This window comes from Triturus cristatus, chromosome 11, assembly GCF_964204655.1.
Source record: "Triturus cristatus chromosome 11, aTriCri1.1, whole genome shotgun sequence".
Taxonomy (NCBI): domain Eukaryota; kingdom Metazoa; phylum Chordata; class Amphibia; order Caudata; family Salamandridae; genus Triturus; species Triturus cristatus.
The window spans coordinates 874,422,137-874,438,206 of NC_140594.1; positions in this window are offsets into that span (position 1 = coordinate 874,422,137).

Here is a 16,070-nt window from a genome sequence, read left to right on the forward strand (position 1 = left end):
AGTGTACACAGTTTCTGAGCGAAGAGGGGACTGCTGCCATCATTACCAAGACATAGGGGGATTGGCTCTAGTGGCACAATCAGATAGCCAGGGCTGAACTGGGAATCAAAACCGGCCCTGGCAAACTGCTGGGCCGCCCCCCGGGGATGTGAGGGGGTTGCGGCCGAGTATGTTTGCTAGGGCCGGTTTTGGCAGATTTTGTTACAGGGGGGTGATATTGCTGGCCTCTGGTAACAAAAACGTCCCACAGGTGCCCAAAACTGGCCCCCACTCTGGCAGCCCACCGGGGAAATGCCCGGTGCCGGCTATGGCAAGTCCGGCCCTGTAGATAGCCCTAGGACACAGGCCTTTTACCGGTACCCTGTAGACAGACTGCCCTCTGGTTCTCAATGGCAAAAGGTCAACCCATGCCCCATACTTAGGGCCCCAGTCTTCATCATGTGTGGACATGTATGACGAGTGAGTGTCTGTGCTTGGATCAAGGATGAGATGGTCCATTTCAATGCCATATGCATGAGGCACAACATGGTAGTTTTTAAGGAGGTCAATATCCTTGTTGGTAATGCCAGCGTTCACAAACTCCTTTCCATGTCCCCTTCACCAAACCGTGTTCAACCTGATGGGTGGCAGCATGTCGACAACACATTACTTAGTCTAAGCTAGATTCCCCTTATCCTACCCATTGCAGTTTCCTTTGCTATTACTACTCCCCTGGTAAAATGAAAGCAGGCAGATGTGCAGAGCTCTATCTGAATGCAACATACAAACATCAGAGATTAGTTTAAAGTGGTCTTTTCTGTGACTTTTAGCTGAAGAGCCTGCCAGCCTGGACAACAAATGGATGGAAGCACTTTTCTATTCAAACAGAAGACCATCTTGCTTTGACCTGCATTAGGCCTTTGCAACCTGAGAGTTGAAAGTAATGTCCCACTGTGTCAGCACTTGGTCTGACTGGTCAGTAAGGATTGCCTGGACATTGGCAAGGCCTGCACACCAATGTAGAATGAAGACGCAGGGCCAGTAGAGGAACCTGTGCTGGGATGTTCCACTGTCTCCAGACTGAGCCTTTGCCTCATGTACATTTTACATCCTTTAATTTACATTATGCTTTGCCCAATGATTCTGCCCAGCATGCTCTTAAATATGAAATTGCTTCCCCTAAAATGTGCATAGGTACAGAACCAGGAACTTGGCTTCGCAAATAGTTTTGGACCACATCTGTTGGAGTTGTATGATCAAAATCTAATTTACGAAAAGTTGCTGTATAGGACACGTCATTAGAGACACAAGCATCAGGATTAAGTGGATCAGCCGGATGGATCACTCAGTGAAAACTCCTGCTGGGCCGGAGAACGGTTGTATGTCCGAATATCAAAGACAAACATATAGCCCTGCCAAAATATTATGGTCAAAATAAAGACTGCCAGTGTATATGTATATATATGATATTCTGGCAGTCGCTATTTTGATCAAAAGATTTTGTCAGAATATATATGTGTGTGTGTGTGTGTGTGTGTGTGTGAGTGTGTGTGTGTGTGTGTGTGTGTGTGTGTGTGTGTGTGTGTGTGTGTGTGTGTGTGTGTGTGTGTGTGTGTGTGTGTGTGCGCGCGCGCGTGTGTGTGTGTGTGTGTGTGCGTGTGTGTGTGTGTGTGTGTGTATATATATATATATATACACATTTATGATTTCTGGCAGTCGCTATTTTTTTTAAATATATTTATTTATATATGAAACGTTGGCATATAACAGACAATTAGCATGAGGATAACTTGAAAGGCATTGCATATATATCTAGGACAAACTTCTGGGCACATATCACAGTCTATTAAACAGCTAAGTTTTCAGGGAGATCTCTCCCTCCCCCTCCCGTGCTTCTGTACAATACAAATGATTCCTTGCGATTACAGTTTTGAAGATCCCCCACGTGTTCATCCACTCTGTCCAGTGTGTTCCACTGAGTTTGTGCTCTGGGGGTTGTGTGTGGTGCGAAACGTCAGAGTATGTAGGAGAGCTTTCATTGTTGTCACCTGGGTCCGTGGGAGAGCTTTCTATTTGACGAAGATAAATGGTGAGGGGTTCCCAGATGTCCTGGGGATGAATTTTCGGAGGCATCAGGTCCCAGTAGTTGGATAATTGTTCATGGTAGAATAAAATGTTTGTGACCCAATCTTGGGCTCGTATATATATAATTTTTTTCAACTGAAAAAACAAAATGTTACAGGAACGTTATAGTTAGGCTTGGATTTCACTCGTACAAAACCATTGAAATTCAGCAGTTATAGTTACCTGAGTAACTATAACTTATGCCCCCGCAATGCGCTGCTTATCACCTCTCATATTACATCACTCATGACATGGTCCGTGAATTAAGCGATGACATCTCAAATTGCATCACTGATGACATCCTCAAGTAAGTGTAAGTGTTTTTAAGAGTTTATGGGTGTTAACCATATATACTAACCTACTACAAAAGTTAGATTAGTATACTAGTTGTACTACTGAGTGATACTATCTCTAACATGTGTGATCTGAATTGGTGTGTGACTGTATTGTGTGTGAGTAGCTGTATGGGTGTGTGATTGCATGCATGAGTGACTGTATGGGTGAGTAAATGGATTTCTGCCTAGGTCTGTAGGTGTGTGAATGGTTGTGTCAGTGTGTGAGTGGGTATCTGAGTGGTTGTATGAGTGTGTGCATGGTTTTGTGGGTGTGCCAGCAGGTGTGTGAGGGGCTGTATGGGTGTGTGAGATGGTTTGTGAGTAGCTGTATGGATGTATAAGAAGGTTTGTGAGTAACTGTGTGGGTGTGCAAGTGACTATGTTGGTGAGTAAGTGGGTGTGTCAGTGGCTGTATGGGTGAGTGTGTGGCTACATGAGTGACTATCAGTGCATCAGTCGGTGTCTGAATGACTGTATGAGTGAATGACTGACTGTGTAAGTGGCTGTCTAGGTGATAGAGTGGCTATTTGAGTGATTGGTTAGGTGAGTTGGTGTGTGAGGGGCTATACTGGAGAGTGAGTGTCTGTGTGAATGACAGTATGGGTGAGTGAGCAGATGTGGTGTGGGAGTACTTGTATGGATGTTTGAATGGGCATGTAAGTGGTTGTGTGAGTGTGGGAGTACTTGTATGGGTGAGTGAGTGACTGTATTGAGAGGCTGTATGGGTGAGTATAAGGCTGTGTAAGAGGCTGTGTGTATGAGTGACTGGTTGTATGTGTGGCTGTATGGATGAGTGAGTGTTTGTGTGAATACTTGAATGGGTCTGTGAATGGGTATGTGAGTGGTTGTGTGGGTGTGTGAGTGGGTGTATGAGAGGTTATATGGGGGTGTGAGTAGATGTGTTAGTGGTTCTGTGGATGATGTAATCAGTGATATCAGTTGAGATGTCATCAGTAATGTCATCAGTGATGTCACTGGCTATGTCATGTGTGATGTAATATGTGAGGTCATAAGCAGTGCATTGCAGTTGGCATAAGTTATAGTTAGCTCGTGTAACTATAACTGCTGAATTTCAATGGTTTTATACAAGTGAAATCTGAACCTATCTATGACATCCCTGTGGACTTTGTTTTTTTTCAATGAATTTCTATGTTTTTTTAAATTCTATTTCGTGCCTATAATGTCCCTGTAACCTTTGGTCTTTTAGGTGAATTTCTATTTTTTTTTACTATTAGGCGTGTTTATAAAGTGATGGAGAAAGGGGACGGGGCCTTGGACCATCTCTCAGCAATGCCGCTGTGTGGGACTTTCTGCTGGAACAGGAGGGCTTCTTAGCCCCCAGAGACTAATGGAGCAGGGTTTTCATTTCATAAAACCTGCTCGGATTGAACCCTCATTGTGTAAAAATACTAATCGAGTGATGTGCAAACTAATTGTAAAAGACTAATGGAGAAAGACGAAAACTGAACAATCGCATGTTAAAGTGTGGTAGTAGACCGGGAATGCATGAGAAAATAACAGACTAAAAGCTGTTAGTTTTATTTTACACTAAACTGAATCAAAAAAATAATCTTTTGAAGTGCGCATAGATAAAGCGAGAAAATGTGCATCACATAGGGCGTTTTAATAGTATGACTTTATAAACAATAAATAACACTCGTATTTGTCTTTCCTAAAAGTGTGGTTTTTTCTTCTCTGCTGAAAAGGCCTGAGAACCACTTTTGAAATTAAAATTCCGTATTAGAAATGTAGAAGGGAAGGACATTTGTAAACTGTCCTTTGCGAGCCCTGTGTGTCTGCCACGGCTGCATGGAGGAACCAAATTGAATAAAAGAATGGAACACTTCCTAAGTGAGCGGCACATTGAAACAATCGAGGCACAAAAGTAGATGAGTGAGATGGAGGAAGCGTACAAACTATGGAAGCTTGAAATTTGTATTTCCTTGGCTCGAAGTTGATAAAATGAATAAACGAACAAAGGGTTTTTTTTGCAAATTTTTTATTTCAAGAGTGGTGTGATAGAATACCCTGTGTTTTGACCAATAGAATGAAATAAAATTGCATGTTATGATACAAAGTGGTTGGACTTTAGAGAATTAAGAGTATAACTACAGGTACCCGGGGGGTGGGGTTGGAAGGCATGATTTTCTTACTTTGCGAGAGCAGAGGTCTGTGTTGCTGTTTCCTAAATCCTATGGGCTGACTGCTGTTCTGCTAATACCGGACTTTAAACTTTGCTCCCTGACTCTTCTTGGGGCACCATTGCTTACTCTCATGGCCAGAGGGTAGCTTTCCAAATCTCTTGAACTTGGGTTAGTATGATATTCTAAATTTGCATAACTATTTCGCAAATGACTTATGTCTCTATTCTTTTGTCTCTACGCCTTTCTACTCACTCAGAGCGCTGCATTTGAGATGTGTTTATGTCATTTTCCATTGCTATTTCTCTTGTATGATGATTTATGATTGGAGCTGTATTGTACTTGATAAGCAATCACATTATTATAGATAAAGAATTATTAACTCATAAATGAGTTTATCTTTATTAGTGTTATTGACTGGGCTATATAAAGAGTATACAATGGTTTATTTCTAGATCCAATTATTATTTTGCCAGACCCTTATTACATAATAAAGATTGCATCACCACAAAATGATAATACGGGGATGATATGCTAATGAGAAATTGGTAAGTTTGGTTCAGACTCGCCCAGCGTGAAAGGGACATGTAGGGTATTGAATGGGGTCCAGGTGATGAAATGTATTAGTCTCTGATCGCTGGATCAAGACCCTCAGCTTAAAAAGGGACTTCAGCCCCCAAAAAGTAGTGTACCAGGAGGTACGTTTGCATAGTGATGGAGAAATGGAACATGGCCTCTGACGATCTCTCAGCAATACCATTGTGTGGGACTTACTGGAGGTAACAGGAGGGGTTTTTGCCCCCCAAGGACCCTCAGCAGCCAAGGGGACTACATCCCCAACCAGTAGTGCACCAGGAAGTGCATTTGCACAGTAATGGAGTAATGGGGCGGGGCCTCTCATGAACTCTCAGAAATCCCACTGTGTGGGACTTACTGGAGGTTACAGGAGGGATTCTTAACCCCAGGGACCTTCAGAATGTAAAGGGACTTCATCCACCAACCAGTGGTGCACCAGGAGGCACGTTTGTACAGAGATGGAGAAGGGGGCAGAGCCTCGACTGAATTCTCAGCAATTCCACTGTGCGGAACTTACTTGAGGTAACAGGAGAGGTTGTTGGCCCTCAAGGACCTTCAGCAGCCAAGGGGACTCCATCCCCCAACTCGTAGTGCGCCAGGAGGCTCATTTGCAGAATAGTTAAGAAAGGGGGTGGGGGTTCCGACGACTTCCCCAGGGCTGGACTTTTTTTGTAATTGTAAAAGTATGGCACAACTGAAGCCATCTTGATTGGAATAAAGTGGTAACACTTAAAACATTTAATTTACAAAGGAACAAAATGAGGGGGTTCATTTTGCCATATAAATTATGATTAGTGCTGCAGAAAGAAAAACTAGGGCACATTTTGACTTCTGAAATCCTCTTTTATTTCATAAAAACATTCTGACATGCAGACTGAAACATGCACTTTGAATACCAGCAGCAGACTTGCCTGGTGAGCAGTAGCTTTACTACAGTGATCTAATGAGCAACTAGAGTGCTAACATTCAGAATTTATGGAAAATGTGTGACACATCTGAATGCCTTCTTGATGGAATCAAAGTACAAAACTAAAAGCATTTCCTACTGAGGAGACTGCAGTAAATGAGGAAATTAGGAAACTTCATAACAAATAAATCTCCTAAAATGGCCACCAGAGACAAAAGAGCCCAAATGTAGCCCAAATATCACCCAGATGTAGCCCAAATGTAGCCCAATGACAGAAGTGTGCAAAACACTTATTTTTTGTGTATTTGCAGTTTTATATAGTGCAGACTTGTCAGGTATTGGAGTGCTTTACATGAACATTGGTTACATCACACAAGATCAAATTCATTTTGGTTGTAGACATGGGGAGATTAAGTGATTTGACCAGAATCACAGAATGTTGAGCTGAAGCAGAAACTCCAACCTGGTTCCCCAGTTGCAAAGTCTGCAGCTCTGGAAGTAACACCAAACTCTCTCCCCTTGGATGCAACATTTAATCAAGTGGTCAACTGGATAAAAAAACTAAGATTACAAATAATTTAAAAGTTCTTTGTCGCTATTTGAAAACTCAGAAAATATGTCCTCATTTTAGTTTTTTAGAGCACTAACCATAATTTTGATGCAACTAAGACCCTCTCATATATGTAATTTCTAAAGGAAATGCTCTAGGCATTACAGTTTTGATTACATCAAGATGACGTCAGGCATTCCACACTTTTGTAATAAATATAGAATGTTAGCAATCTAGTTGTTCATTGGGATACTGTTGAGAGGCAGAGGCCAGGGGCACGGACTCTGAAAATTGAAGGCAGGTAGGAGAGTGCAGAGGCAACAATTTGACCAAACTAGGCAGGCAGGAAGGGCAGTGGCAGCACAACAGACTATGGAGGGCAGTGGAAAGGGGGGCAGGGGCAACAAACCAACAATACAGGACTGGCAAGAGAGGTTGTGGCAATATAATAGACCATTGTGGGCAGAAGGAAGAGGCAGTGGTCATACAACCATACATGCCAACAGACCCGTTTCAGCCAGGAAACGTCCAATGTTTTTAAGCTCAAATGGGCTTTACTTGATCTGTTTCCTGTCTACAATCTTCTCTTTTTCAATGTAACTCAAAGGGGAAAATCAATACCCCAGTTTTATTTCAAAATCTCCCTCTTACCAAGTTCTAAATGTTCGCAAGTATGGTACATTGGATCATGGTAGACAGGAGGAATTGGGGTAGGGACATGGACTCGGATAACAGAGGACAGGAGGGACATTGAGAGGTGCACCAAACTGACTCTACAGGGCAGGCATCAGGGTTTGCAGCAGCACAATACACCACACAGGGCATGCGGGACGGGAGTGCAGCACAACAATCCATAGAAAGTAATAGGGAGGGGACAGGACGATGCACATGGACAACAGACAACAGAGGGGAAAGAGGCAATGGTAGCTAGCTGACCATAATGGACAGACAGGAGAGAAAGATGCAGCATAACAGACCATAAAGGGCAGGAGGGACGGATCAGGGCCATTACAATGGAACCGACAAGCCAGGAGGGAGGGAATAGGGGTCTGCACATGGAAACAGAGGGCTGGGGGCAAGGGGGCAGGGCAGGAGCAGCAAGATGACCATGGAGGTCAGGCAGGATGGGCACTAGAAACAAGACACACCATGGAGAGCATCAGTGAGACTATGATGGCATACACACAGACCATGGAGGGAAGGTGGGAGGGGGTCAGGAGCAGCTAGCTGACCACACAGGGAAGGTGGGAGGGGCCATGGCAGCACAGAAGACCATGCATGGCAAGCGGGAGGGTTAGTGGCAGCACAATGGCTATGATGGGCAAGAAGGAGGGTGCAGGGGCATGCACAAAGGACCATGGAGGATAGAAGGGAGGGTCAGGACCTGGGCACAGACAAGAGAGTTCAGGGGAAGGGGCCTCACAACAGACCGCGCGGGGCAGGCAGGAGGAGCAGTTGCAGCACAACGGACCAGGGAGGGCAGAAGGGTGTGGCAGTAAAATGGACCATGGAGGACAGGAGGAAGGGGATAGGGGCATGGCATGTGGACAGGCAGGGTGGAGGTGGCAGGGACAGGTTACAGTCATCTGACAATGCTAGGCAGGTGGTAGGGGAGTGGCAGCTCAACAGAACACTCAGAGTAGATAGGAGTGGCAGGTCCATGGAACATGGTGGTCAAAAAGGATGGAGCAGGGGCATGCACAAAGACATCGGAGGGCAGGGGGAAGGAGAATAGGGGCAGCAAGCAAAGCACAGAGGCTAAGCAGGAGGTCAATGATGGGCCATAGAATTGGGCAATGGAGGGCAGGATGAGTGGACTGGTACATCATGCTAAATGCAGGGCAGTGGCATCACATCAGACCATGCATGGCAGGAGGGAGGAGGCTAGTCCATGGATTCAGACAACAGAGGATAGGGAGGAGGTGGATGGGGCAGCAAGCTAACTGTTCATAGAAGGTGGGTATTAGGAACTTTATTGTTTTTAAAATGTGTGTCTGTGCGAACTACTTAAAATACGAACAAGTATGCAGCATAATCTCACTTTTATTCAGGAAGAAGAGGACGTTTGGGACTGTGACTCCGGGCTCACTTGGCAGAAACATCCCCTGACCCTCCACCCCCCATCGCAAAATGTAATGCCCGTGAAAAGGGTAGGTGGACGCAGTGTTATATAGAACATAGTCCTGAGAGCACGATTGAAAATGAAAACTAGATATAGTATATGGTATAAACTATGCACCAAAAAGTGTGATATAAGATGAACCGGTGCGTGAAATATAATTTGCAATACATTGTGCGCAATGACAGATTCATTGGAGAGCGCGACATAGCACAGGCACTAGCGCTTGCTATGTGATATGCGCCTTGGAGTGTAATATGCACAGGGCAGTGTTGTGTAACCTAAGTAGTCTCTAAAGTTGTAATATAAAATATGTGCTGGGCGGTGTAACATTGCATATGCACTGTGACAAAGATATGGATCCCAGATTGTAATATGTATGGCATAGCGCTGTGCTTTATAACATAGGCATCAAGGAAGGCATGTTAGATGGGGCAATATAACCCGTGCGAAGGCAAGTGTGGCATGACATATTCACGGGGTGGTGTTACAGTGCACATGGGCTAGAGAGTGTCATAGCATACGCACTAGCTGGTGGAATACAACAAAGAGGTGTGTGGCACTCGGCGGGCACTGGTGGGTGTAACACAGCATTGGGCTCAGCCAGGAGCACGCTGTGACTCTCAAGTGAGGTTTGTCTCCTTTCCAGAGAGTAAAATAAAAAGTATTACACATCCGGCGGTGGATGTGTATTTTATTAACCGTGAGGGGGTTTCTTGCATACTTTGGTCGAATTTTTGTCGAATCCCCTTTGAATGGCTTGGTGTGCATGTGTATTAAATGTGCCCGTCAATAGCCACCCATGTTTGTATAAATAAACAACAAGGGTGTCTACTTGGAGAGTACCCACCAGCGGGGGCGCCGGGATTAGGCACGGTAGGGTGTCAGACATGTCAGAGCTTCACTAGCGGTGTGAATACATTCTACGTGGATTCATTGTATGCATAGTCGCCTTTTAATGAATATCACGCAAATCGTCAAGGTGATAGGTACATACGGTTTGTCCAGCATGTTCTAGGTGTTTCTATAAATATATTTAAAAAAAAAAAACAGAGGCCGGCCCCGGGGGATGGGGTCCCCGGGGCCATAAGTGGCCTGAGGAGGGGGGCAACACAGCCCCCCTCCTAAAGAATAATTTTTTTTTAAAAAGGCCATGACCTGGGGGTTGGCGTCCCCGGGGCCGATTAAGGCCTTGGGAGGGCCAAATTAATTTTTTTCAACAAAAAAAATTAGGGTGCAGGCCCTGGGGGATGGGGTCCCCAGGGCTAATAAATTAGAAAAAGAAAGGGGGCCACACAGCCCTCCTTCTTAAAAATAAATAAATAAAAGACTGGCATCGCGCCGGAGGCCACGCCCCCTCCATGCAGCACTCTGCAAACACGCACCCTGGCCAGTTGTAAGTTGAGGAATTAATTCCCCTTCAATACTAAGGGTCCCTGAGGGCCAACTAGCCCAACAGGTATCTCCAGTATGCGCCAGGGAGCTGCGTTGCAGACAGGTGTTCTGAGGCCATGCTCCTTTTTACACCTCCATGCAACGCAGCTCTGTGGCGCTTACTGGAGGTACCTAGTGGGCTAATTTGACCCTAGGGACCCTTAGGACTCAAGGGGACTTAATCTCTCAACTCAGAACGCCCACAGGCCCTGTGGCGCGTTTTTAAGTTGGGGAAATAATTCCCTTTCAATCCTGAGGGACCCTGGGGTCCAACTAGCCGACCAGGTGCTTCCAGTAAGCACCACTGCTCTGCGTTGCAGAGAGGTGGTGCAGGCCGTGCCACTTTTTACACCTCTCTGCAACGCAGCTCTGTGGCGCTTACTGGAGGTACCTAGTGGTCTAGTTGGACCCCAGGGACCCTCAGGATTCAAGGAGACTTAATCTCCCAACTTAAAACGGCTACAGGGCGTGTTTACACAGTGGGGAAGGGAGGGGACGGGGCATGAGGTGACGTGTTCAAACACGCCCTGTGGTGCATTTTAAGAGGTAGTTTTAATCCCCTGCCCTATTATATACTAGGGGCTTACAGAGGAGGTCATGCTAATCACAGGGGGACCCCAACACATAGTGTGCCCTAGTGTATTTAGGTGTTTTCACTGTATTCTGAGTGTCTTTTAACATAGCACTGGCTCTAGGACTGGTTAGTCAGACTCAGTTACCACCAGTATCCGTCTGAAAAAGTTGAGGGTACAGGATGATTTTGCAACAAGGCTTGTTTCTGCTCTTCTGTTTGTTCTTTCTGCACGTTATACTTCTTCCTGCACTTTTCTTCATCTTTGAGGACTTCTGTTGCTTCTTTCTGCATTTCTTTTTTTTCTTTCTGTGCGTTTTTCCTTCTTTCTTCACATGTCCTATCTCTGTAGGCATAGCTAGAAATTAGCATTTAAAAAACCTTTGAAATTCACTGAAAAAAACATAGGTTTCAGACACGTTATAGCTAGGAATTACCATTTAAAAAACCTTAGAAATTCACTGAAAAAACCATAGGTTTCAGGGGCGTTATAGTTAGCTGGACTTTTCACTCGTACAAAACCATAGAAATTCCCCCGTTATAGTTAGTTCAGCTAACTATAACTTGCGCGCCCGCAATGCACTGCTGATGACGTCACATATTACATCACTCATGACATGGTCAGTGACATCACTCATGACATCACTGATAACATCACTGATGACATCATCCTTGTGATAGAGTGGCAGACCTCCTCTCCCCCTAATATAACCTTTGATACACACATTCAAAAATAGAAATTAAAATTTTCAAAACAATGGACATACCAATACCAGTTACAACAACCTATTCAGTAATTGTAAGATCCACATCCACATCCACTCATTCACCAACAGTCCTATACAGTCACTCATACATGTACTCACTCATCATATGTACTCATACACCTATACATCCTGTTACACAACGCCACTCATCCATAAAGTTACTCACACACATAGTCACTCATGCTAATAAAGAATCAAACATCCGTTTACCTGCATATACAGTTATACACACACCACCACACTTACTTCTACAGAAACTTAAACATACTTAGTCTTTTTAACAATCACTTATAGAAACACATACTTATTCATACAGGAACTCTTTCAATCTCTCACTCTCACATATACTCACTTATATACACCAATAGTCACATATACTAGTTTAAAACATATGTAGTTACTCATAGAGACACTATTGAGACAGTCATTCACTCACTAACACACCCATGCACACACTCATCCACCCATACAGTCCTGCACACATGCTGTCTTCAACACATACAAACAGTGAGTCACTCATTCATGCACCTATGCACTACGTAATACCCCCACCAAACCATACAGACATCAGACACTTATACTGAGACTCAAAAAACCAACTAATAACCTATATAGACACTCATGTAGCTACTCACCAACCCATGCAGCCACTTATACACAAAGTGAGAGACTGATACAGATATTTACATATTTAAACATTACTCACTAAGCCATGTATTCACTAAGATACACTTAATCAGTCAGTTATACAATCAATTTTTCAAAAACAAATCATCCATTTAGACACTTATATACCCATTTATTCTTCCATCGACCTTGAGATATACATATATAAAACATATGTAATTTTCAGAAAAACACACATTCACTGGATGATGTCATCAGTGATGTCATCAGTGATGTCATTTGAGATGTCATCAGTGATATCATGAGTGATGTCACTGACCATGTCATGAGTGATGTAATATGTGACGTCATCAGCAGTGCATTGCGGGCGCGCGAGTTATAGTTAGCTGAACTAACTATAACGGGGGAATTTCTATGGTTTTGTACGAGTGAAAAGTCCAGCTAACTATAACGCCCCTGAAACCTATGTTTTTTTCAGTGAATATATATATATATATATATTCCTTCACTGAAAAAACATAGGTTTCAGGGATGTTATAATTAGAAATTAGCATTTTAAAAACCTTAGACATTCACTGAAAAAAACATAGGTTTCAGGGACGTTATAGTTAGAAATTAGCATTTAAAAAACCTTAGAAATTGACTGAAAAAAACCATAGGTTTCAGGGACGTTATAGTTAGTTGGACATTTCACTCGTACAAAACCAAAGAAATTCGGCTGTTATAGTTAGTAGAGCTAACTATAACTCAGGCCCCCGCAATGCACTGCTGATGAAGTCACAAATTACATCACTCATGACATGCTCAGTGACATCACTGATGACATCTCCGATGACATTACTGATGACATCATCCATGTGACTGAGTGTTTCTAAAAATTTCATGAATAGTATATCTATATATGCCAAGGTATATTGAAGAATGATTGGTTGTCTGAGAACCTCTATGGGTCCCTGATTGTATGTGTGGGTGGGGGTGTGTGACTCCGTGCATGGATGTGTGAGTGGGTGATTCACTGGGTGTATGCATTTATGAGTACGTGTGTTAGGGAGTGTATGGGTGAGTAAGTGTACGTATAGCTGTGTTGGTGAGTGAATGGATGTGTTATTGGTATATGTGTAGGTAACTACATATGTAGTTCTCCACCACTCTGCAGACACACCTCCTGGCGCGTTCTGGGTTGGGGGATTAAGTCCCCTTGAATACTGAGGGTCCCTGGGGGCCAATTCGCCCACTAGGTACCTCCAGTAAGGGCCACAGAGCTAGATTGCAGAGAGGTGGTCCGAGGCCACACCCATTTTTACACCACACTTCAAACACGCCTCTTGACGCATTGCTGGTGGGGCGATGAGGTGCTCTTGTGTCCTGAGGACCTCAGGACACAAGTGGACTTCATCCTCTGAGCAGCAGTGCACCAGGACCCACGTTTGCAGAGTGGTGTAAAAAGGGGGGGTGGCCTCGGACCACCTCTCTGCAATCCAGCTCTGTGGCACTTAATGGAGGTACCTGGTGGGCTAGTATGCCCCCAGGGACCCTAAGTTTCCAAAGGGAATTATTTTCCCAACTTACAACGTGCCAGGGGGCGCGTTTGCGGATTGGTGCAGAGAGGGGGCGGAGCCTCCGGCGAGTTGCTGGTTACTTTATTTTTTATTTTATTTTTCATTTATGGCAGGGGGGGCTGTTTCCTGGGCCACTTTTGGCCTCGGGGACCCCATCCCCCAGGGCCTGGCAGCCTTGTTTTTTTTATTTTGGGGAGGGGGACCACATGACCCCCCTTCAGAGGCCAATTATGGCCCCGGGGAACCCATCCCCCGGGCCGGCCTTTCTGTTTGTTTAAAAAAAAATATTTACAGGGGAGGGGGTCAGGGTGGCCCACCGCTCAGGCCACTTCTGGCCCCGGGGACCCCATTCCCCGGGGCCTGGCCTCTCCGGTGGGGATCGTGGGGGGAGCCCCAATGCCCCACCGGTCCCACCGACTCCCCGCCTCCTGCCGGAGCTGTCATTGCTTTTGCACAAGGGGAGCTGCTGACATGCAGCTCCCCTTGTGCAAAAGAAATCTGTTTTGGTTTTTGGAAGCGAGAGCAGGAGTTTGCTATGACAGGGCAGGAGCCGTGCTCCTGCCCTGCCATAGCAAACAGCAATGTCCCGGGGGTGGGCACCCCGGGACATTGCAGGAGCCAGCCCTGGGGGTTGGTGGTCCCCAGGGCCATCGAGGGCTCCAGGAGGGGGGCCGCGCAGCCCCCCTCCCAATGTTTGCAAAGCCCTGGGGAAGTGGTGGTCCCCAGGGTCCGCAATGGACCCCTGCATTCAATTGATTAGTGCCCCGGGGAAATGGTGGTCCCTGGGGCAGTGTGGGGGGAAGGAGCACCCCACACTTTAATTCTTTTAAATAAGCCCCGGGAAGGTGGCAGTCCCTGGGCTTGGGGGGCCCATGAGGCCCCACCCTATAATACTAAAGCCCCGGAGAGGTGGCGGTCCCTGGGGCTTGGGGGTCTAAAAAACAAAGTGCAGGAGCCCACGCTTCATTTTTTTTTACATTTTCGACGGGGTACGCAAACCCAGTGCGACCCGGACGAAAATGTCTGAATAAAAAAATGCTTATTTGAGCAGGCCTGGGGGGTGAGGGTGTTCTTACCCTGCCCCCATTTTTGTTCTTTAAGGTTTCTCTTACCTTTTTTCCCTGTCACTCGGTCCGAGGCACAAGATGGCTGTCAACACTTCCTGGTCTGAAGTGTTGGCAGCCAATCAGAACCAAGCTCATGCTCGGGAGGGCTCAGCCAATTAGGTCTCACAATTCTCAAATATATATATATATATCTGTAAATCTTTAAATAACTCAAAAACTACTAAACGGATTTACATCATTCTTTAAGAAAGTGTGTTTTCTGGACCAAGAGCTATTTCTGTGCCAAATTTGGTGTAATTCCGTTCAGCAGTTCAGGCTGTAGCCGTGTCTAAAGTTTCCTACAGAAATTAACATGGAGAAAGCAGGTTTTGGGACCCCCCTTTTTTCTCAGACTAATCCTCGATGAATCACCTGGAACCTTTCATGACAGGAGCTGACGTGAGTGAACAATTAGTTTTGAAAAATTCGTGAAGATTCGTCAAACGGCACCAAAGTTATTGACAAATCAAAAAACGCTTTTCTTATGGAAACTAGGTTCTAACTATAACTTCCTACTGGGGACCGCTAGTAGGTAAGATATATATATATATGTTCGCCGCTGCTGCGTGCACATCACCGCGGAGGTTCGAGGAGTTTGAGTAACTGCATATATATATGGATATATATATTTACAAATTAAGCACTGCCTCTTGATTTGGAGCTAAATGGATGCATCCCCCCTCCAATAGGAATCCATGTTCAGCAACCCCCGATCTTTAGCTAGGTTTTCGCTGTGCAAACATCAGTCCATTCCTGCATTACATACATAGGACAAGCTTTCTTTATCTCTCGATGCCCCAGTGTCCTAATCTGTCAGAATTGGGTAATGAGGGTCCTTACAACTACTAACCACAGTGTTAATCACAATACAAAAGCTGGACATTAACAAATGTAGTGAGAGGGAATAATCCTATGTATTCCATACTCTGCAGGTTTGAGTAGCTGTAGGTCACGCCGCAGTGTCCTCAGAAAAGCACAGGATCATGCAGAGCTATAGAAAATCTTCACTCATGGCTGTGGGGATATTTAATAAAACTGGTCATTAAATATTCAGAAGTGAGATAGTCCAACTTGTGAACAATAGGTTGTGATGGTTAACCCCATAATGCCCTCCCAGAGAAGATCACAAACTGTGAACAAGTATGTTTTGAGCTCCAGCTAACCCCTTTTTAAGTGAGAGCAAATGTCTTTGATTTCTGCCCAGGATGCCGAACACTCTGTAAGAAGAACAGACCAGATCCTTGTACTGCTGCGTTGGCAAGGGCCCGAAATAAT